Source organism: Microcaecilia unicolor, chromosome 3, assembly GCF_901765095.1.
Source record: "Microcaecilia unicolor chromosome 3, aMicUni1.1, whole genome shotgun sequence".
Taxonomy (NCBI): domain Eukaryota; kingdom Metazoa; phylum Chordata; class Amphibia; order Gymnophiona; family Siphonopidae; genus Microcaecilia; species Microcaecilia unicolor.
In genome coordinates, this window is record NC_044033.1 from 176,396,506 (window position 1) to 176,419,700 (window position 23,195).

The 23,195-nt window shown below is 41.6% G+C and overlaps 1 long non-coding RNA gene across 1 annotated transcript; it reads right to left on the reverse strand.

The window, feature by feature from the left end:
• Positions 1–914: 914 nt before the first annotated feature.
• Positions 915–22,239, reverse strand: LOC115465847. The gene is made up of 3 exons (XR_003941466.1): positions 22,228–22,239; positions 6,839–6,849; positions 915–1,178 (listed from the first exon to the last, which is right to left on the reverse strand). It is a non-coding gene; the product is annotated as an uncharacterized LOC115465847 (long non-coding RNA).
• Between the last annotated feature and the right edge of the window lie 956 nt (positions 22,240–23,195).

Sequence of the window (23,195 nt, forward strand, 5' to 3'; positions counted from 1 at the left end):
ATCACACATAAATTTGGCTATTTTCAATGCCTTAATTTAGGATTTTATATGTTATAGAAGAGCATTGTTAGTTAAAGGAAAAGGATAAACAAAGTCCTGTAAGGAAGTATTTTATGGTAATAAATGAAGATCCAAGCAAAGCTATACGACACATTTGTAAGGCATTGATTTCTCTCAGCATAGACCAGTTAAAAAAGTCACCATTTATAATTTAAATAATCATTCAAGGTAAAAACATGCCAATGAATATAAATGCATGCTGGTGAAATGTGAGAATCCATCGGTTTGAAGTGCAAATATGAACTTAGAAAGTCAGCCAACCTTAAGAAATTTTATGTAGAAGTACCATTTTCAGTCCAAAGAAAAGCTACAAAAATGGTATGGGATTTGCATTGTAAACTGTACAAGGAGAGACTTGCTGATCTGAATATGTATACCTTGGAGGAAAGGAGAAACAGGGGAGATATGATACAGACATTCAAATATTTGAAAGGTATTAATCCACAAATGAACCTTTTCCGGAGACGGGAAGGTGGTAGAACTAGAGGACATAAATTGAGGTTGAAGGGGGGCAGACTCAGGACTAATGTCAGGAAATATTTTTTCACGGAGAGGGTGGTGGATATGTGGAATGCCCTCCTGCGGGAGGTGGTGGAGATGAAAATGGTAATGGAATTCAAGCATACGTGGGATAAACACAAAGGAATCCTGTTTAGAAGGAATGGTTCCGTGGAATCTTAGTGGAGATTGGGTGGCGACGCCGGTAATTGGGAAACAAAACGGGAGCTGGGCAGACTTCTACAGTCTACGCCCTGATCGTGACTGAATAGATAGGGATGGGCTGGAGTGTAAATTTTAAGGGGCTTCGATGTTAGCTTCAGAACTTAGTACAAGAACAGTACTGTAGACAACGAAACAGCAGATACAAAACAGAAGAATGTTCAAAAATTTATTGATGATGTCAAATACCAGACTTATTGCCCGACACAGGCCGTGTTTCGCCCAAGAAGGGCTGCGTCAGGGGCAAAAATCTCAGAGATATCATTCGTCGTAATAAATGTTATTCACATGAACCTTGAAATGCTAGGTTCTTGATAGAATAATGAGTTCTTGAAAAAACAGCAGGAAGGATATACTAATGACGATCATCACATGCCTTTCCTCCAGTGCTGGATCTGCTATTTTGTCGTCTACGTTGGAGTTTGCAGATCATTTGCCTTGTTGTTTTTCAAGAACAGTACTAGGCAGGTTTCTACGATCTGTGCCCTGAGAAAGGCAATGGAAAATCTAACTCAGGTATACATATAAAGTATCACATACCATATTAAATGAGTTTATCTTGTTGGGTAGACTGGATGGACCGTACAGGTCTTTATCTGCCGTCATTTACTATGTTACTATAAGTAAAAGCAGTGGGACACAGAAAACCCAGAAGCACAGAGGGTACACAAGACTATCGGTGAAATGATAGCCATTGATGTTCAGCCCTTCTCCAGTCTTGAAGATTCAGCTTTAACAAAGCTAACAACACTCTAGATACAAATGCCACCAGAGAAAAATTTTAATATATGAATGGATTAAAGATTATGTGCAAAATGCCATTGATAAAGCTGAAAGAATTTTCTTCACCACTGATTCATAGACTTCTGAAAACACAACTGAAATCTCTGAAGTCTTACGAAATGCTGGAAAAATTAAAATATTCATAAAAGCTGAGTTCACAATAATGAGGCAACATAAAAGCCCTGAGAGATGCAGTGCAGTGATACCTGGCATGAGTTGCTTTGCTCACACTCCAATGATGTATTCATGATATTTTGTTCTCACAAGCTTCCATAACATTAACCTAGCAAGAAAAGTTGCTGGACATCATTTTCTGGTCGATGTTGTGACAAGATGAAACTCAACCTATTATAGGTTGGTTCATTTGTTAGAGCAAAAGAGGGATATACTGTTTAACCTGTTTTAATTCAGCAATGAACCTCGAAAAAAAGTCTGATATCTCTGTTAAAGCCTTTCAAACAGCTAACCTCCACTCAGAGACAATTAAATTTGTTACACAGCTGCAGTTGCCACAGGCATTGACCCAAGGTTTAAATTACAAACAATAACAAATAAATTTAAACAGACTGAGGCGAAAATGAAATTCTCAGCTTCACATAGGGTTACCATATGGCTCCAGAAAAAGGAGGACAGATTGAGCCAGTCTGGGTTTTACTTCCATTGTGGAAGCAAACCCGAACTAGATCAATGTGTCTTCCTTTTTCTGGAGCCATATGGTAACCCTTCACATGAACTTGTATATTCACATGATTCATCCCAGCCTTCAGATATTCTGGGTCATAGGAGCCAGCTCTGTGGGTGCTTGAGCATCCCCAATATTTTTCCCTGTAAATCTGTAGATCTGGGGCAGCCAACTTCACGCTGCAGAGTTACAGGAAAACACAGAAGAAAGTGCATCTGTATCCTAGCTACTACTCCCACCTCCTCCTGAAGACTGTTGGCTGACTACACACCCATTCCCTGCAGCCTGTCCAATAGACTGCAAGGGAGGAGGGATTTACTGTAGCCTAGCTGCTGCCAACAGGGAAGACAACAGTTCAGCAGACAGACACTGACAAAATGAGAAGGAGCAGAAAAAGGAAGAGAGGCTGGGTGAAAGCCACAGGGGCAACTGAATGCTGAGCTTCGAAGGTTTGTGCATGCAGGTGGTGGAGCAGCTCAAAGGGCCTTTCTGGATGTGGAACTGCTGTTGTATTTCAGTCTGTGAGTTCTAGATATGAATGGTGTCTGGGGCTGCGGGAAGGGGAAATAGGAATATGATCTTGGCCAGGAAGGGTAGGGATAAACATTTTGAAATATGCGATGAATCTGCTAAGGAGGCATGAGTGAGCCTAGCCTATAGGGGAGGTGCACTGACCAAGGCAGAGTGAGAGAGAACCTAATTTGAGGGGGAGGAATTAGTGGGAGGCAAGGCAGGTCAGGTCAGAAGGAAGTAGAGAGCAGAGAAGTATAGAATGGGGGAGTGGAGTAGGTACTTGGTCGTTTCTGAAAAGTTGGCTCCTATGATTTGGGATTTAATAGAAAGTGAAGATGAAACTGCAGGACTCCCCCCCCCCCCCCCCCCCCACACACACACAAAAATCAGGAAAGTTCTTCAGATGCATTTGATTTTTGGGCTTCATGGGATTCTTCTCATCCTGAATGAAAGGAACATTCCAAAAACTTCAGAACTAGAAACAAATCAACTAATACCTCGCAGCGCCATGTCTACTGAAGACCCAGTTCTACAATGGAAAGTGAACTGATAAACCTACCCAAACCTGGAGTATAGATGCTAAAGCTTTTCTGGCCATTCCTTCCGTAAGTGTGCCAAGTGAAAAGCTGCTCAGTACAATTACGGCCACTTTTTCTGCAAGGAGAACTTGCCATTCCCATGAAAACATGGAACTTTGGTGTTCCTCTGAAATGATTCCTCTTAGTATTCAAAAGGAGTGAAGCCTGTGAAACTGGGATTACATTAATCAGTGGGAATTGGATTACAGACTCAAGTGTTTGTATTTGCTGACACACCCCTGTGAACTCTGGTCGTCCCCGCGACGGAAAGCAGTTGAGGACGCCCAAACTCGGCTTTCGATTATGCCAATTTGGGCGACCCTGAAAGAAGGACGCCCATCTCCCGATTTGTGTCGGAAGATGGGCGCCCTTCTCTTTCAAAAATGCCTCTGTCAGTCTGCCATGCAGGCAAATACCATTTTTTTCTTTCTGTTGAAGCTCTTGGCAGCCCAACCCTTCTTTCCTTTTTGCAGTGTTGTATAGTAATTAAGTAAGTAACTAGTTACTGTACTTAAGTAAAAGTTTGCCACTTTACTTGTAAAGAAGTACAGGAAACATTTGTTACTTTTACTGAAGTAAAAGAGGAAGCAAGATGTACATAATTCCTCGGTACACAAACTGAAGCACAAACAGTGGCTCATCAAATCTTAAATTTTGCTGTTCAGGGAATACAGCCTATGAGAACAGTGGCGTTATCGGTGTTTGTTGAAATGGTTACTGGTCTCCAGCCAAACAAAACGGTGATGAGTTGGGTCACTTTGATGTGGAGATGAAAATGAAGCTGCTAGCAATTCTTGGTGAACAGATATATGTCGCTAACACAACAGACTGCTGGTCATCCCAGCCTATGGGAATTGCTGCCACTGCCACGTTTTGTAAAACAAAATAAGGTAAAGGGTTGAGAAGGGAAGTGGAGATGCTAGGCCTGGCGTGGAGGGGGGGGGGGTGCAGGCAGGGGTGGCAGATTTACCTTGGGCTATCCCTGAATACTACTGATGTCTTCTGACTGGGTCTGCAGGTATTGATCAAGGATATCTCTGTATGAAACTCTTAACTTCCTTATAGCAAAGAATGCTTTATCCTCATCATTGTCACTATGATCTGCATTAGAAGTAGCGCTAATTCATCACTTTCATCTTCATCTTTGTTTCCATCATGTTGATGCCCTATTCATTGTCTGTTGTTCTAAACATTTTTCATCTGGTGGCAAATTCCATAGGAATGTTTTTGAGAGCTGATGCAAGAACATCAAACCCTTCAATCATCTTAAGGTCAGACAAGCAGACTTCCTCTTTAAGGACTTTATCAATCCACCTGTATCAATCCACCTGTGGTCTGTGCCTCAGCTCTCTTTCTCTCTCTCCTCCTCCAGTTGCATTAGAGGCACCCCAGCTAGTAGCATGTGGAAGTTAATCCTGTCACTGCCGGTAGGAGCAGGGAGTCTAGAAACTTAGTGCAAGTTCCACTAGCATGGTCTAAAAGAATCCAGTCCAGGTTTTGTTATTAGCTGCCTGCAGTATTTGCTTGAGTCCCACAGCAAGCAGCACTGCCTCCGTTTCTGGTTTTACTCCAACCTAGGGTTGCCAACTGGATCCAGACTTGCCCAACAGGGTTGATCCAATCCTGGGCTTACCCCATTGCATGCAGAGACTTGCAGCCTTGCTTTTCATAGGGAATACAGCGGGGAAAGCAGAACCACGACTCCCTGCATGCCGTGGGATAAACCCAGAACTGGCTCAACCATGACGGGCAAATCTGGATCCAGTTAGCAACCTTATCCCAACCAAGGAAAGAAAACTCCAGGTCTTTGCAAGGTAAATTCTCAGGGCTTCTTTTACAAAACCTCGCTGGCAAATCCTGCGCAGCAAATGAGAGGAAGCCGACTCAGTTCCTATGGGCTTCCTCTCATTTGCCGAGCAAGAATTGCTAGCATGGCTTTGTAAAAGAAGCCCTCAGTTCTTTATAAGTTTAAGGGGATTGGAACCTCCTGGCTCACTGAGATAATCAAGTCAGGTTAAATTATTAAATCCCTGGAAGCAACTTATATCAAAACACAGCCATGGGGAGGGATTTATTCGGTTGTACAGAGGGATCTAACTGTTTGCATGGTATTACGATACATTTATGTTATGTATTTTTATATATTAATATGTTTGTGTACCTTCATGGCATTTTAAATGGGTTGATATAAAAATTGTTTGCTTTTGTAATACAATTTATTTATACCGATTGATCATGATACTTTGACCAAGCTCACCATGCCTGATTGTTACGTTATATGGCCCATAACAGATTTATTTCTATAACATTCATCTAAGCCCTGTTTGAATCTATTTGGACTCTTCCTCCAACAATATCCTATGACAAAGAGTTCCAGAGCTAAGCTATGTAGTGAGTGAGAAAGCACTTTTCTATGTTTATTTTAAACCTGCTTATCTTTTATTTATTTATTTTATTAGGATTTATTTACTGCCTTTTTGAAGGAATTCACTCAAGGCGGTGTACAGTAAGAATAGATCAAACATGAGCAATAGGCAGTTACAGCAGTAAAAATATTCAAATAACAATACAAAGTATGGCATAGTGTACTACTTACAATGTCAACACAATACGTAATAGAACATTATAATTGATAGTGAAGGGTAAAGCAAAGTTGTAATATATAGATAGGTAAGAAAGTAGGAAGAAAGTTGCACAAAAGGTCAAAGAGATGGTTAAATATTATCTCAGCTAGGGTAGGCGTGGATAAACCATTTCTCATGCCAGAAATGGTGATTATCATTATAGCATTATGTAAGCCACATTGAGCCTGCAAAAATGTGGAATACAAATGTAACAAATAAATAAATAAATAATAAATAAACATGTCCTGCTGAAGTATGTGCAGCCCGTGTCACTCCTTGTGTATGTGAGTGAGACTAACAAGGTAAGTTACTTCTTCCATTAAAGGCCTAGTTGAAGAGCCAAGCTTTCACCTGCTTCCTGAAGTAGAGATAGTCTTGTGTTAAGCGCAGCCTTTCAGGCAGTACATTCCAGAGTGTGGGGATCAGGTATAGCCTCCCTCCCACACTCCTTGTCCTTGTATTATGAAGTATCCTATATAATAATTTGCACTTCCAACATTTCATCGCTGTCTGGCTGCCTGGGTTCGTAACATCTCATAACGTCAGCCAGCCTCCAGCGTTCCATTCCCCCTCACTGCCCTGCTCTCGCGTTAGCACGTAATGATGTCAGAGGGCGGAACAGTGAGAGGGAAGGGAACGCTGGAGGCGAGCTGATGTCAGGATGTTACCAACGGAAGGGAAGCCAGCCAGGCCAGCCAGAAAACAATGAGGTACTAAGGAAGAGAGAATCGTGGCACATCGAGGGGAGGGCAGAGCAGAATCGCTGGATATGGATGGGATGAGAGGACAGGAGAGAAGAGAATCGAGGGACACGGATGGGAGGGCAGGGAAGAGGAGAATTGCTGGACATGGAGAGGAGGGGAAGGCAGGGGTGAGACAAAAAAAATTGCTTACAAGAGAGCCTTTCTAGGGCCCGTTTCATTGTTGAGGAAACGGGCTGGGTTCCACTAGTAGTCAATAAATGCTCATTATATACATTCTTCATACCTTTCCTAATTTTGAACTACCTCTATTTCATCTCCCCTCTTTTCCAAACTGAAAAATCCTAGTTTTCTGAGTCTCTCTTGGTATATTTCACAACACCGGATTATCTGTCTTGCTTCTCTCTGCAGGTAACAAACACCACTTAAAGACAGCAGAAAGGACAGTGCCCACACTCTCACCCCTGGTGAGTGCACACCTGTTTTCTTCCTTCACCCCTTCCCCACAGTCCCTATTATCAAGGATCCTGTTACTGAAAAACCAAGCACCTGTTCATACAGCAACAGCAGCCACCACAAGCTCATTATATGCTATGAAAACAGGTCCTTATGTGGTCCTTTGCATTTCAAGAGAGGTATTAGTATTTCACACCTTGGTAAATAGATCGCAGGTGTCTGGCTCTCTGAGCATCTAATGAGAGATGCTTTATGGTGCATCTTTTTATTCTTGTTCACCATGGGTTACATTTACTTTACAGAGCTGCAGTGAATCAATTCTGAGTTCTGCTTTTTATCATTGAGTAAACTGGTATGGTAGCCGTGTTAGTCCACTTTCAAAGTAAGCCCAATAAAAAAGGTATCAACTTATTTTCTTTTCTATGTTTTGTTTTATTTACATTTATTGCTTTTTATCAGAATCAACACCACAGGCCCACTAGCTCTGTGTTAATACTGAGCACTGTCATCCTGAAGGACCTCCATTAGAAGGGGTCAGTAATAGAGCTATATGGAATAACATGTTTTACTATTTGACCGAATATGAAAAATTAAAACTACTATTCAGTCGAACATGAATACCGAATATGAATAATGGACATTGAGCTTTAATGTGAGAAATAATAAAAGAAACAATGTGAAATCAGAGATCAAGTGTTTATTTCAATAGGATTTAGCACAGTAGGGCCCTGGATTATTCATATTCAAACTTAAATCACTATTTGGCCAAATACGAATAATGTATTTAGGGAATATTCAGAGCCAAATCAAATCCATGAATTTTTTTTTTTTTTGTTACATTTGTACCCCGCGCTTTCCCACTCAAGGCAGGCTCAATGCGGCTTACGTGGGGCAATGGAGGGTTAAGTGACTTGCCCAGAGTCACAAGGAGCTGCCTGTGCCTGAAGTGGGAATCGAACTCAGTTCCTCAGTTCCCCAGGACCAAAGTCCACCACCCTAACCACTAGGCCACTCCTCCACTGTTGCTACTATTTGAGATTCTACATGGAATGTTGCTATTCCACTAGCAACATTCCATGTAGAAGTCGGTCCTTGCAGATCACCAATGTGGCCACGCAGGCTTCTGCTTCTGTGAGTCTGACGTCCTGCACGTACGTGCAGGACGTCAGACTCACAGAAACAGAAGCCTGCGCAGCCTTCTACATGGAATGTTGCTAGTGGGATAGCAACATTCCATGTAGAATCTCCAATAGTAGCAACATTCCATGTAGAATCTCCAATAGTATCTATTTTATTTTTGTTACATTTGTACCCCCTGCTTTCCCACTCAAGGCAGGCTCAATGCAGCTTACATGGGGCAATGGAGGGTTAAGTGACTTGCCCAGAGTCACAAGGAGCTGCCTGTGCCTGAAGTGGGAATCGAACTCAGTTCCTCAGTTCCCCAGGACCAAAGTCCACCACCCTAACCACTAGGCCACTCCTCCACTGTTGCTACTATTTGAGATTCTACATGGAATGTTGCTATTCCACTAGCAACATTCCATGTAGAAGTCGGTCCTTGCAGATCACCAATGTGGCCGCGCAGGCTTCTGCTTCTGTGAGTCTGACGTCCTGCACGTACGTGCAGGACGTCAGACTCACAGAAACAGAAGCCTGCGCAGCCTTCTACATGGAATGTTGCTAGTGGGATAGCAACATTTCATGTAGAATCTCCAATAGTAGCAACATTCCATGTAGAATCTCCAATAGTATCTATTTTATTTTTGTTACATTTGTACCCCCTGCTTTCCCACTCAAGGCAGGCTCAATGCGGCTTACATGGGGCAATGGAGGGTTAAGTGACTTGCCCAGAGTCATAAGGAGCTGCCTGTGCCTGAAGTGGGAATCGAACTCAGTTCCCCGGGACCAAAGTCCACCACCCTAACCACTAGGCCACTCCTCCGTATCTGGTACAGCCCTAGTTGGTAACAAAGCAGGACCAGTGTAGGGATATCAAGCACCCTAGATAAACCTTCAACCTTGTGCCCCCTCCCCAATTAACTTTGAGATCCCTAGACTTCCCACTGAAATTTTGATAATAAAACTCAACAAATGTAAATCATCACCCTAATACCACACTGCCTGGAACAATCCTGTAAAAATGCATAATTGGAAATCATCCAGTCAATATTCAGCCTACAGCAGTCAGGTTCAAGCAGAATTAGCCCTAGATATTGCACTGGCATTGAATATCTAGGGCTAATCTGGCTTGTGCTGGCCACCAGAGTTTAAGCAGGTCCCAGTTAATATTCAGCTGGGATCCGCATAACATAGGTGCCAGATCTGAGGGTGATTCTGCACCTCCAATATCAAGCAAACTCCTTCATTCTGTCCAAGGAGGGGCAACTGAGTTTAGCACCTTCAATCATTTTGAAAAGTTGTCTCCAAGGGGTTTCTTCACTGCCTCCAATTCCCTCTGCTGGATCCCAATCCCCCCTCCTCTGCCTGATATTCAAAACAATTTAAATGACAGGAGAGGCTCCTGGCCATTTAAATCACGTGACCGGAGCTAACCGGGCTTTTTCAGTGCCATTTAACTGGATAGTGTCGCTGAAAATACCCGATTAGCTCTCAAGCCGAAACCAGCTATTTTGGGAGCCTTTGGGGGGAGGGGGGGAGAGTCAGCACTTAAGCAGTTAAGATAACCGCATAAATAGGAGTGCTTTTTATGCGGTCTTATCTTTATGCAATTGTTATAGCTGGTTAGTGCCGCCAGTGGCAAAACACTGATCACTGCCAACTGAATATCAGTCCTATACTACTACTACTACTTATCATTTCTATAGCGCTACAAGGCATACGCAGCACTGTACTTATAGAATACTAGGATTTATGTGCATATATTTTATTTATTTATTTATTTGGATTTTGCTTCCACCTTTTTCAGTAGTAGCTCAAGGTGAGTTTCATTCAGGTACACTGGATATTTCCCTGTTCCAGGAGGGCTCACAATCTTAATTTTGTACCTGAGGCAATGGAAGGAGCAGCAAAGAATCTGAACCGGCCATCTCTGGATGTCAAGACTGGTGCTCTAACCACTAGGCTACTCCTCCACTTACACACATAAGTGCTAGGCACTATTCTATAGCTGTCACGCACAGGTTGCTTAGCACATAAATGTGTGAATGGGGGTATACACATGGGCATCCCATGTACGGATCTCCCAGTTAAGCACATAACTTACAGAATTCTGTGAGTTACATGTTAAAGTGCCTCATTTAGGCACACACATTTACACTTGCTGTTGATATGGTGTAAATGTGCACAGCTAAATGTAGACACAGATGTCGACACTAGTAATCTAGAACAGAACTTGGGTGCACAGATGCCAACAACACTGGTATCCTAGAATATAACTTGGGCACATAGGTGCCAACAACAATAGTATTCTAGAACAGACCTTGGGCGCACAGACGCCAACAACACTAGTATTCTAAAACAGACTTTGGGCGCACAGACGCCAACAACACTAGTATTCTAGAACAGACCTTTGGTGCGCAGATGTCAACAACACTGGTATCAAGAACAGACCTTGGGCGCACAGACGCCAACAACTCTAGTATTCTAGAACAGACCTTGGGCGCACAGACGCCAACAACTCTAGTATTCTAGAACAGAACTTGGGTGCACAATCGCCAACAACACTAGTATCCTAGAACAGAACCTGGGCGCACATTCGCCAACGACACTAGTATCCTAGAACAGAAGTTGAGTGCACAGACGCCAACAACACTAGTATTCTAGAACACAATTTGGGCACACAGACGCCAACAACTCAACTGAAGATGTGCTTCTTGGATTTGATGTTCATACTGTGTCTCTAATAGCTGAACGTCTATTTATTTATCAGGCTTGCTATACTACCCTTCGAGAAAAGGCTCATCAAAATGGTTAACAATAAAATGGTTTCAAACTTTAAAAAAACAAACCTATACTCTAATTATACTTAGTAGTAATTTAACAAACTCAACATAGGAAAACACAAAAGAAAGAACCAAAACTTAAACCCCTGAAAATACCACAGAAAAAAATGAGTTTTTAACTCTTGAAAGAATCAAATTTAGGTTCCAATTGTACATGAGCATGGAGAGAATTCCATAATGCAGGGGCCAAGTTTAAAAAATGCGGCTTCGTGAGTAGTGATCTTGCTCTTGCAAGAGGTGGTATAACCAATTCACTTTGGGTTTGAGATCTTAATGTACGAGATGGACAGTAAGGAATTAAAAGGCTGGCCAAATATTGTGGCTGTCCAAAATATTTTGTTTGTCAAAACCAAGATTTTAAATCCCATGCGATAAAAGCAATGCAACCAGTGCAACTCTGGCCCTATCGTACCATTTGACTCCCGTATGATCCTTAAGTGTTAAATTGTGGATTGTTTGGAGTCTGGCAGTCATATATTTAGGAAGTCTATTAAATAAAAAATGTGCATACTTCAATATACTTAAAACCAGAGCATAAACAAGTTTATGCAAAGCTGCCCTATCTGCATAAGGTCTTAAAGATGTAATAAGACATAAGACACCAACACCAGCCTCTAAGTAAGGAAGCAGAATGCAGTTCAAAAGTCATCTAGAAACATTTTTAAAAATGTAGGCAAAGACCATTTGGCCTATCCACTCTGCCCATCCATGCCATCTACTCTCCCTATCACTCCCTTCGTGATCCTATGTACTTGTCTCAAGCTCTTGTATTCAGCTACTGTTTTCATCTCCAACACTTCCACCAGGAGGCTGTTCCATGAATTCACCACCCTTTCTGTGAAGAAGTATTTCCTCAGGTTACTTCTAATGTCCCCTTTCACCTTCATCCTATGTCCCCTCGTTCCAGAGCTTCCTTTCAATTGAAAGAGACTCGCCTCCTGTGCATTTATGCTGCATAGGTATTTAAATGGAATTAAGGCTATCATTAATCATAAAGGGAACAATGACTGAAGATTCTGCAGGAGAAACCTTGATGGTATTGGACCAAGTGATGAAATAGCTGCACAAACCTAAGTGATCAATTTTTTAAAAATCCAGTTCACCTAAAAGATTAAAATTTGTCTAGTCCTTATCTAGACAAAATGGGACGTCACTAGCATCCAAACCAAGAATTTCACTAGATGGATCTGAAATTGGAGTGTTAGCATTGAGATCTTGGCATTCCAGGCCTTTAACAGCATGTTAATGAAGGGACTTGCTTAAGCACTTTTGTGCCATTAGCTCATCTTTCTTAGGGCCGTCATCTTGGCACTGTTAATCTGCATTTAAGTCGCATACTGTTAGCATGAATGGTCAGTGCCTCTGCGCCACTTGCTTCTCTTCAGCTCTATGGTCTTTTAACCATTAGCCCTTGCTTTTCTTGTTCTGGCCAGCCTCCAGGTCTAGGGCTTCCATTTGCTCCAGCTGCGGTCAAGACTTATCTTAGGTTCTTCAGTGAGGGGGACTTCCTTCCTCTTACCTTTAAGCTAGATACCAGGAATTCTTAGTTCATGCCTTTGACTCCTTTGGAATCTGGTCCTTTGTGACATTATGGCACAATTGTAGAAACTATGTCATGGGCAGGGTCCAGGAAGAGGATAAATATCTTGCATCCATCAAATATCCCATTTTCCTATCACAGCTTCGGTATTTGTGAAAACCTGATTTCTCTGCTGACACCATGAAGACAGCTGTGATCAAATTAAAGTCCTTTTTTTTTCATTTTCTCCTTTCTGACAAAAACAAAATCAATTTAAGAAAGAAATGATGAAATGAGATTAAAATCTGATGAAGATGTGTGAAAACAAGTAGGGGTGAGATCTAGTTTCAGGTTTGACCTGCCCACTTTCAACATGGGCTATCAGAGATAATGTTCAGGTGCACAGCCTGGTTTAGTGCCGCTGAATATCAGCGGGAATATCAGCGGTTATGCAGCTCAGTGATTTAAGCGAATACCAAAAACAAATTTGAGAGGAATTTCAAAATAGAAACTCACTGGGAAGTAAGTAGATTAAATACAGTCCATCTGGCATTGATGCAAGAATCGAGTTAGAGCTGTGAAGGATCTGCACAGCCAGAATGCTAAACTGGGTTCCTTGAAACAGCACAGTGGCAAAACATGGTACGTGTCGGGACCCAAGAAGAATGCATAAGTTAAGTACTTTCAAAGGACTTTTTAACATAATAAGTTTGAAATTTGATGTTTTAGACACAGAAGGGCACTATTTATAAGTTAAAAAAATGTGCGACGATTAAAACTGAAGGACTGTTGTCTACACTGTTTGGTCTATGCGAGTCCTAAGAAAAAGAATGAGCATGTGACAAAACTTTTTTTTCAAGTTTGGTAGTGATTACAGTAACAATTGTAATATATACTCAATAGGCTACTTTTGGACAGTGATTGAAGCCGCTTAGCTATGCGGGTGCTGGCACCGAATATTGCCAGCACTTGCATAACATGGGGCTCCTCCCCAGTGCTGCCTCTGATCTGCCCACTTTTTGTTTGGGCGGTCTCAGGGGATATTCAGTGGCATTGTCTGGCTATGTAACATACAGGGGCATAATCGAAAGGGACGCCCAAGGTTTCCTGGGGACGTCCTCGCAGGACGGCTCCAGCAAGGGGCGGGGAAACCCGTATTATCGAAACAAGATGGGCGTCCATCTTTTGTTTTGATAATACGATAGGGGACGCCCAAATCAGCAAATTTAGGTCGACCTTAGAGATGGTCGTCCCCAGCAGAGATGATCGTCCCCAGGACTTGGTCATTTCTGATTTTCAGCGATAATGGAAAGCGAGGATGCCCATCTCAGAAACGACCAAATCCAAGCCATTTGGTCATGGGAGGAGCCAGCATTCATAGTGCAGTGGTCACCCTGACATGCCAGGACACCAACTGGGCACCCTAGGGGGCACACACTACAGTGGACTTCACAGATTGCTCCCAGGTACATAGCTCCCTTACCTTCAGCCAGATGCACTAACTGAATGGAAAAAGCCCTTCCCTTACCGATCCCTTAGCGATTCGGAAAGGAATGGGCATGCATGAAGGAAATTGCATGCAAATTAGCTGCTCGCTGTTGGCTCATTTGCACACGATTTCCTTCCTAAGGAGGGGAAGCTAGTGCAGAGCAGCCAAGCATTATGTGTGGCTGCTCTGCGCATGCCAAAGACGGCTTCATACATGCAGACAAGCTGCTTGTATAATAGCCGTCTACAACCTTAGAAAAACACTGGACTTCAGGTGAAAATGTCCAACTGCTCGTCAGGGACGTCTTTTATTTTTTAAGAGTATGGGTGAAGGACGTCCTTCGCTATGCCTCAGTCCCTTCTTTTTTCCATTATCTCTCGAGCATGCCCATCTGTTAGGAATGCCCCAGTCCCGCCTTTGCTACGCCTCTGACGTGCCCCCGGGAACTTTGGTCATCCCTGCAATGGGAAGCAGTTGGGAATGCCCAAAATTGGCTTTCGATTATGCCGATTTGGACGACCCTGAGAGAAGGACGCCCATCTCCCGATTTGTGTCAAAAGATGGGCGCCCTTCTCTTTCGAAAATAAGCCTGATAGTAACATATAGTAACATAGTACATGACAGCAGATAAAGACCTATATAGTCCATCCAGTCTACACAACAAGATAAACTAATTTTACTGGTATGTGATACTTTATATGTATACTCGAGTTTGATTTGTCCTTGCCATTCTCAAGGCACATACTGTAGAAGTCTGCCCACCACTCTTCTTTTACTAAAAGTTCTGAAGCTAATGTCAAAGCCCCTTAAAATTTACACTTAAGCCCATCCATATCTATTCAGTCACAATCGGGGCATAGACCGTAGAAGTCTGTCCAGCACCGGTTTTGCTTCCCAATTACCAATGTTGCCACCCAATCTCCGCTAAGATTCCGTGGATCCATTCCTTCTAAACAGGATTCCTTTGTGTTTATCCCACACATGTTTGAATTCCATTACCATTTTCATCTCCACCACCTCCCATGGGAGGGCATGCCACGTATTCACCACCCTCTCTGTAAAAAAATACTTCCTGACATTACTCCTGAGTCTGCCCCCCTTCAACCTCAATTCATGTCCTCTAGTTCTACAACCTTCCCTTCTCCGGAAAAGGTTTTTTGTGGATTAATACCTTTCAAATATTTGAATGTCTGTATCATGTCACCCCTATTTCTCCTTTCCTCCAAGGTATACATATTCAGGTCGGCAAGTCTCTCCTTGTACGGATTTCAAAGCAAATCCCATACCATTTTTGTAGCATTTCTTTGCACCACTTCCAGTCTTTTTACATCTTTAGCAAGATACGGCCTCCAAAACTGAACACAGTACTCCAAATGGTGCCTCACCAATGACTTGTAGAAGGGCATCAACACCTCCTTTCTTCTGCTGATTATCTCTATGCAGCCTAGTATCCTTCTGGCCACGGCTGTCGCCTTGTCACATTTTTTTTTCACCTTCAGATCCTCGGACACCAACACCCCAAGGTTTCTCTCCTGAGTTGATCTTACTAATCTCTCCCCTCCAATCCAGTATCTCTTTGGGGTTTCTGCACCCCAACTGCATCACTCTACACTTCTTAGCATTAAATTTTAACTCAACTACAAAAGCACATCAAAAGATTAATTAAATCAAATTTAACATTGTTCTAATGGCAGACTCTTTCAAACACCCACACGCAAATAAAATGTGCAAATGTTTATTATAATAATCTCTATAATGACTAACACATCATCATCCTAATCACTGTACTCATGACCTGAGTGAAACTGGCTCTTTGTACAAAGTAGACATACAAATAAACAATGGATGTAACCCACAGTCAATTTTTTAACACAGTTTCATTACAATCTTATACCCTACGCCCAAGTCAAAAGTCGCTGATGGATAAAAACATAGTCTGAAATAATTCAAAAATCTCATCCAAATGAACCTTCTTATTGAATATTTATCCCAGGAGCAGTCACTGATAAGTGCAAAGCCTGATCTTCCACAAGTTCATTTGAATAAACATCCATTTCAGAATATGTTCCAATTAGAGATGACTCCTTGATGTAGCTAGTCACACAGTTCCAAACACCACTCTTATTCGAACTACATCAACAATTGTTCCATTATGGCATTTTCAAGCGCTTCCTTAACTCGTGCAGAATTTCGCATAAAAGCTTCTTCAGAAGGAACCACTGTTACAAGAACAATGCACAATATTCAAATGGGATGAAGATAGTCTGACCACCATATTCAAATTATACATTAAAATAATAATACCTATATTTACCTTGCTGTAGCAGCCAACCTACCCAGGTGGACGCCAAGTTCGAAGCAAAACGATTCCCAAACCGTAAGTTTACTGACGTTCAATCTAACGTAAAATTTAAAGCCAGCACATGGTCATCTGATAAATTAATTTCTTAATTGCTTAATACCATTCTAACTCCCTGTTAAGACCTCTCGGGTACATAGTACCCCATGTGTAAATAAAACGTTGTTCCTTATATAATAACCTATCCTGTAGATTACCCCCCATATTTGATAATTGAAGTAATACTACATACTTCAAATCAGATAAAAGATGATTAAATTGTGCCCAATCAGTCGTAAGTGGAGCTTCCTCTTTATTAGTTCTTATATTACTAATGTGCTCTCCAATTCTCAACTTGGGTTTCCTTATTGTGTGGCCAATATAATACAGCCAGCAAGGACACTTGATACAATAGACCACCCCTGAATATTCACAATTAGTTTTAGTCCTCAGATAAAGATTACGCTTAGAGTGAGGAATGGTAACCGCTGAAGTATTCATAGCATGATTACAATAACATCATCTTCCACAGGGGGAATGACCTCCCCCTTCGTTTATTTGCTGTTTGGAATTAAATAGCAATTCACCCAGATTTCATCTCCAACAATACACAAATTTGGGTTTTTCATGCAAAACACCATGAATCTCTAAAACATGCCAATATTTTAATATGGCTCTTCTAATCGCATGAGATTGTGAAGAGAATGGGAGTACACCAACAAAGAGTATCGGAACTGTCCGGAGTGGATGGATTTAGCAACCATTGTCTGTCAGCATATGATACGCCCTTTTGATAATTTTTCTCGGATAATCCCTTTGCAAAAAACAGGCAAACAATTGCGTTGCTTGTTGTTTAAACTGATCCATTGTTCAACACAATCTTTTTAATCTTAGAAACTGTCCCACTAGGATATTATCACGCAGTTGTTTTGGGTGATGACTAGAATAATGCAAAATCCTATTTCTATCAGTAGTCTTATGGTGAACTGAGGTTTGAAAACCCCTAATATCTGTTAACACAATATTAATATCCAAAAAAACTAATAGTACTCTTGTGCCAATGAGTAGAAAATTGAATATTATTATCCACTATGCAACACGTGTAACTGATAGCATTTCCATAAGTTGTGCGTGTTGTTTGGCGTATGCCCCTGACAGTTGCATGCTAAGTAATTTAGGTGCACTGTTTATAGAACAGTGCCTAGCACTCATATAACTGCCAATTATTGGCGCCACTCATGCACGTAAACACTAATATTCCATGAACTAGGCGCCAAAATTGTAGAATTGCTTCTTTTTTTTTTTTTATTCCAAGGCGTAAATATACAGGAAGCAGGTCTTTTTCAGTGGAAAGGAGGCTTTGGATGGGGGTCATATAATGAGGATGACAGGAGCTACACTCAGGAGTAATTTAAGGAAACATTTATTTACAGAAAACAGCGCTGCGTAACCCTAGTAGCGCTCTAGAAATGTTAAGTACTAGTAGTAGTAAACATGGTAAATGCACGATACAGCCTCCTCTGTGGAGATGGTGTAGACAAGTATAATATCTGAATTCAAGAAAGCATGGAACAAACACAGAGGATCTTTGAGGGTAGGAAGGGACTGTAGAACTCAGCAGTTGGTGTAAATGAGCAGACTGGGTAAATCATATGGTCTTTATCTGCTGTCATTTTCTACGGTGACATGACTGAGGGATATTTCCTAGGAAACTGCCCAGGACTTCCGTGCATAGTGAGAAAAAGCAGTTCTTACTCATTTGTTTATATAAAACATTATCACTTGGCTGTCCATTCAAACTTGAACTAGTTTGTTTATTACAAATATTTAGAATGATTTCTGTCTTTGAAAACAGTTCTTAGTTTTAGAAGATTGATCCAAACATTTCCTCTGGCTAAAGCCTTGACAATGGGAGGACTCCAGGTGAGCTCCCCATTCCAGATAGGAGGCATCTGGGGTAATGTCTCCAAATGAATTAGATTTGCACATACCATGACAGGAATAAACCTCACTCCTATGCTGGGATATTTTGGAGATCATCTCCATCTCTCAGATATACTGCTCTTGTGAAAGATAACGGATATGAGGTTGCTGAAAAGGCAGACCTTAAATAAGATTGTAGAGTGTACCAGCTGGGATTGTGATGTTGATCTGAAGAGATAATGGCTGAGTAGTTTGGTCCCACTGATCATTTCAGTACCCATTTGGAATTCCACAAGAGAATGAGGAGTAACATACTACACCTGAAATATAACTTATTAAGCTTGTAATGGATACGAGCAGAAGAGACTCTTCTGCAACCGATATTGCATTACATGTTGACTATGGTGTTGACTTTTTACTGACGGAGGAAAACATTTCCCAGTGAAGTATTCAAAAGAGCATCCATGAAGTTAAGTTGAAAGAAGGCACCAGGTTGAACTTTGGATAACTGACAGATTCCAGGGCCTTCAGTAGTCAAATAGTCAACTGAAGCACAGATTGTACAACCTGTAGAGATGAACATTTTCCTTCAGTCAGTCGTCAAGATGCGGTAAAACGAATTCCCTATGATCATTGCTACGCTAGCTGCCGATAGACTAAATGGAAAGGCTCGATGTTGATGCAGTGAAGGCAGCATAAATTGGAAACATTTCCTGTGATTGGGATGCATCATTTTACAAGAGAATGAATCCTTGAGATCAAGAGATCATAGCCAGTTGTTCTTGTTCAGAAATGGCAGTACGGTTCTAAGAATTTATTCAGGCTTCTTTGATAGCAAATTGGGCACAGACCTCCTGTCTTCTTGGGGATTAAAGTGGAATACAATCCCAGTTGCTTTTACAGCCATAACAAATTCTCTTGCTTTGGCATGCAAGAAAGAGTGGTTTGTTCTGAAGAGATAATCTTGACAGGAGCGCATGCACATATTATACATGGTATAGTTAGATGAGAATTTTGCAAAATTCAGGCAATTGTAAGACCCAGTTGTCTGTTGTTATGGAGGGACCATACTTTTGCTGAACAGACATTGTTTTCCTCCTGAGAGGAGGCTGCTTGGGAAATTCTGGACAAGGATGGTTATGCTTTCTGAGATTAGTCAAAACCCCAATGTTGTTTCTGATTATGCATACAATTGAGGCTTTGACTGCCTCCTATGTCTCTGTCAAAGTCATTTTCTATAACAACTGCATCTTGTACTGGGAAGAATAAATTATCTCCTATGCATGAAGCATAAGCATTCATCATCTTGTCACGAACACCTTCCACGAGTCTCAATGCCCTAAGCCATGCAAGCTAAAAATACACCTACATAAGAACATACATAAGAGTAGCCATACTGGGTCAGACCACTGGTCCATCTAGCCCAGTATCCTGTTTTCCAAACAGTGGCCAAGCCAGGTCACAAGTACCTGGCAGAAACCCAAATCATAGCAGCACTCCATACTACAAATCCCAGGGCAAGCAGTTGCTTCCCATGTCTGCCTCAATAGCAGACTATGGACTTTTCCTCCAGGAATTTGTCCAAACCTTTTTTTAAACTGAGATACGCTAATCACTGTTACCACATCCTCCGGGAAAGAGTTCCAGAGCTTAACTATTTGTTGAGTGAAAAAATGTTTCCTCCTATTTGCTTTAAAAGTATTTCCATGTAACTTCCTTCAGTGTCCCCTAGTCTTTGTACCTAAAGCTATGGAAGACATTTTTGAGGATGGGTCAGAGGCATCATATACAGATCTTATGAGGTATTTTCTGCATTCTTGTGTCTGTTGCACAGTGGACGGGAACTGCTCTTTGGAATCATTGAGGAAGTAAATCTGTCCATTGATGTATCTTCTGCAAACATATATGCATGTAATGATTTATGTACAATTGATGCAAGGCAATTCACAAATTAAGCATTGCTGCCTGGGATTCCTTATTTCAAATCAGATCAAGCATTTCTGGATCCCCACCAAGAGATGGATAAGAGTGATCTCTACATTGTCCGGCTATCTTGAGTGCTGATTCCACTATTACTGACTGGTGAAGAAGCTGCACTTTTACTGAACCTTGGAGCATCCCGTACCTTTTAACCGATATGTAATTTATTTGATTCTGTATGGATTGAGATCAGAGTCTGTCACATTGTTATCTGGAAATTTTGGAACAGCCTATGATTAGGAAGGGACTGAAACCACATCTTTTGGTACATTTAGGAATTTAGAAAACCAAAGATATCTCTTCTACATGTAGTTTTGTTTTGTTTTTGCCATTTGTTGGGTAAACTACAGATATGTGAGCTTTCCCAGAGGCCAGGTGCTCATCATCTAACACTGGAAAGTGTCAAAAGACAGCCCTATATCAAGAACGTTACTACATAGATAACGTGGATAGTGATGTCGCTTTTTGATACTTCAATGTCAACTCTTCCTAGCACTGTGAAGCAAAATTCACTAAGTGCTGTTCACTCACTAATAGGGAACATGGGCTAGAATTAGAACATCAAGCAACAAATTGGTTTTAGCCTACTGATATGTTGTTGCAACAGTAATCCTGTTCTGTACCAGAGGAACTTGTTCCCTAAAACTAGTTAACAAATGAATTGTTAGTCCAATAAAAATTTAGCACCTTATATTTTTTTAACCTTAATTTTCGTGCATATAAAGGGACTAACAGAGTGGAGGAGTGGCCTAGCGGTTACAGCACCGGTCTTGCAATCCAGAGGTGGGCCGGTTCAAATCCCGCTGCTGCTCCTTGTGATCTTGGGCAAGTCACTTAACCCTCCATTGCCTCAGGTACAAACTTAGATTGTGAGCCCTCCTGGGACAGAGAAATACCCAGTGTACCTGAATGTAACTCACCTTGAGCTACTACTGTAAAAGGTGTGAGCAAAATCTAAATAAATAAATATATCGTTCCCCAGAAGATAAAATCTTGTGAATGTTAGGAGATATCCCATAAGTTGTCCAAGTCTCAATCATGGTCCACAGTGCAACTTTTCAAGGAAGTATCAGACAGAGAAGGGCCCTTCAGGAAGAAGGCCTCAAGATCACCACCTTAACTTAAAAGGTCAAAAATGACAGTGTGCTGGATTAGTGGTAGCTGAGAAAATCCTCCTTTAACCCCATTTCTGCTTAGCTCTTTCATTACTCCACTTGATTCATTCAAATACCTGGGAGTGACAATATATCCTGAACTGTTTTTTGCACCCCACATCTCCAATGTTGTCAAGTCTGGATTTTATGCTTCATCCAATTGTGTGCAGTATGTGGTTATTTCAGTACTGAGACTATGCACACATTAATTGATGTGTTTCTATTTTCAAAATTGCACTACTGTAGCATGGTTTATATGCTGGTGTTCCTGCATTCCACCGAAAGCACTTACAAACCCTACAAAATATAGCAGCTCATTTTTATGTTGAGCCTCTAAGTCTGATCGTGTCTATTCCCTTTTGCTTTGTCTGCACTGACTGCTGATTTTGTTTCAGTTCCAATTCAAATTGCTCCTGTTGGCTTATAAGGCTATCAGGCTCATTTTCAAAAGAGAAAAACGTCCAAAAAGTGACATAAGTCTGCATTAGAAAAACATCCAAATCAGTATTTTCAAAACCTCTTTTTAGATGTTTTTCTCTGAAGTCTGTCAGAAGTGCATCTAAATCTCAAGGGGGCGTTCCACGGGCATGTTCAAGGCGGGACTTGGGCGTTCCTAAGACTTATACGTTTTTCAACCATATTGGAACAAAACAAAACTGTCCAGGACTAAAACTTAGATGCTTTGAGCTTGAACTGTTTTTATAACGAATAAGTCACAAAAAGGTGCCTTAAATAACCAGATGACCACTGGAGGGAATCAGGAATGACCTCCCCTTAGTCCCCCAGTGGTCACTAACCCCCTCCCACCCCCCAAAAATGTGATAAAAAACATTACTTACCACCCTCTATGCCAGCCTCAGGTCTATTTGAACTGAATGCAGGTCCCTGGAGTAGTCTAGTGTTGGATGCAGTGCACGGCAGACAGGTAGACCCAGGCTCCTACCTTCCTACCTCCCCCTACCTGTTACACTTGTGAAGGAAACTGTGAGCCCTCCAAAACTCACCAGAAACCCACTGTACCCACATATAAGTGCCCCCTTTCATCCATAAGGGCTATGGAAGTGGTGTACAGTTGGGGGTGGTGGGTTTTGGGGGGGGGAAGTTCAGCACACAAGGTAAGGGAGCAATGGTCAGATATGTACCTGGGAGCAGTTTATGAAGTCCACTGTAGTGCCCCCTAGGGTGCCCTATTGCTGTTCTGGGATGTCAGGGGGACCAGTGTACTAAAAATGCTGGCTCCTCCTACATCCCAATGGCTTGATTTTGTGCATTTTGCACTTAAGACGGGGGGTTTTTTTTCAAAAATGAACCCAAAAACACCCCCCCCAAAACGTCCATAGTATTTTCAACAAAAAAAAAAAGACATTTTTCTTTTTCGAAAATGACCTTCTTCCCTATTCAGATTTTGGACGGTTTTTTTGCAAAACGTCCGAAGTCGGACTTAGACGTCATATCAAAAATGCCCCTCCATGTGTGATAATTATCCTAGCTACTTGGCTTCTGTGATAATTCTTTATATACCTTTGTGAACCTTGTGCTCACTTAATGATCATTTGATTTTTCCCTCTTCAGCTATGACATCTTGATAGTTCAAGACAGAGTGCAGTTTTCTTTTGGCACCATTTTTGTCGAACAACCTCTTATGAGACCTACATAAGGAGGAATCTCTCAGTTGATTAAATCCATGCTAAAAACTCACCTTTTTTATTTAGC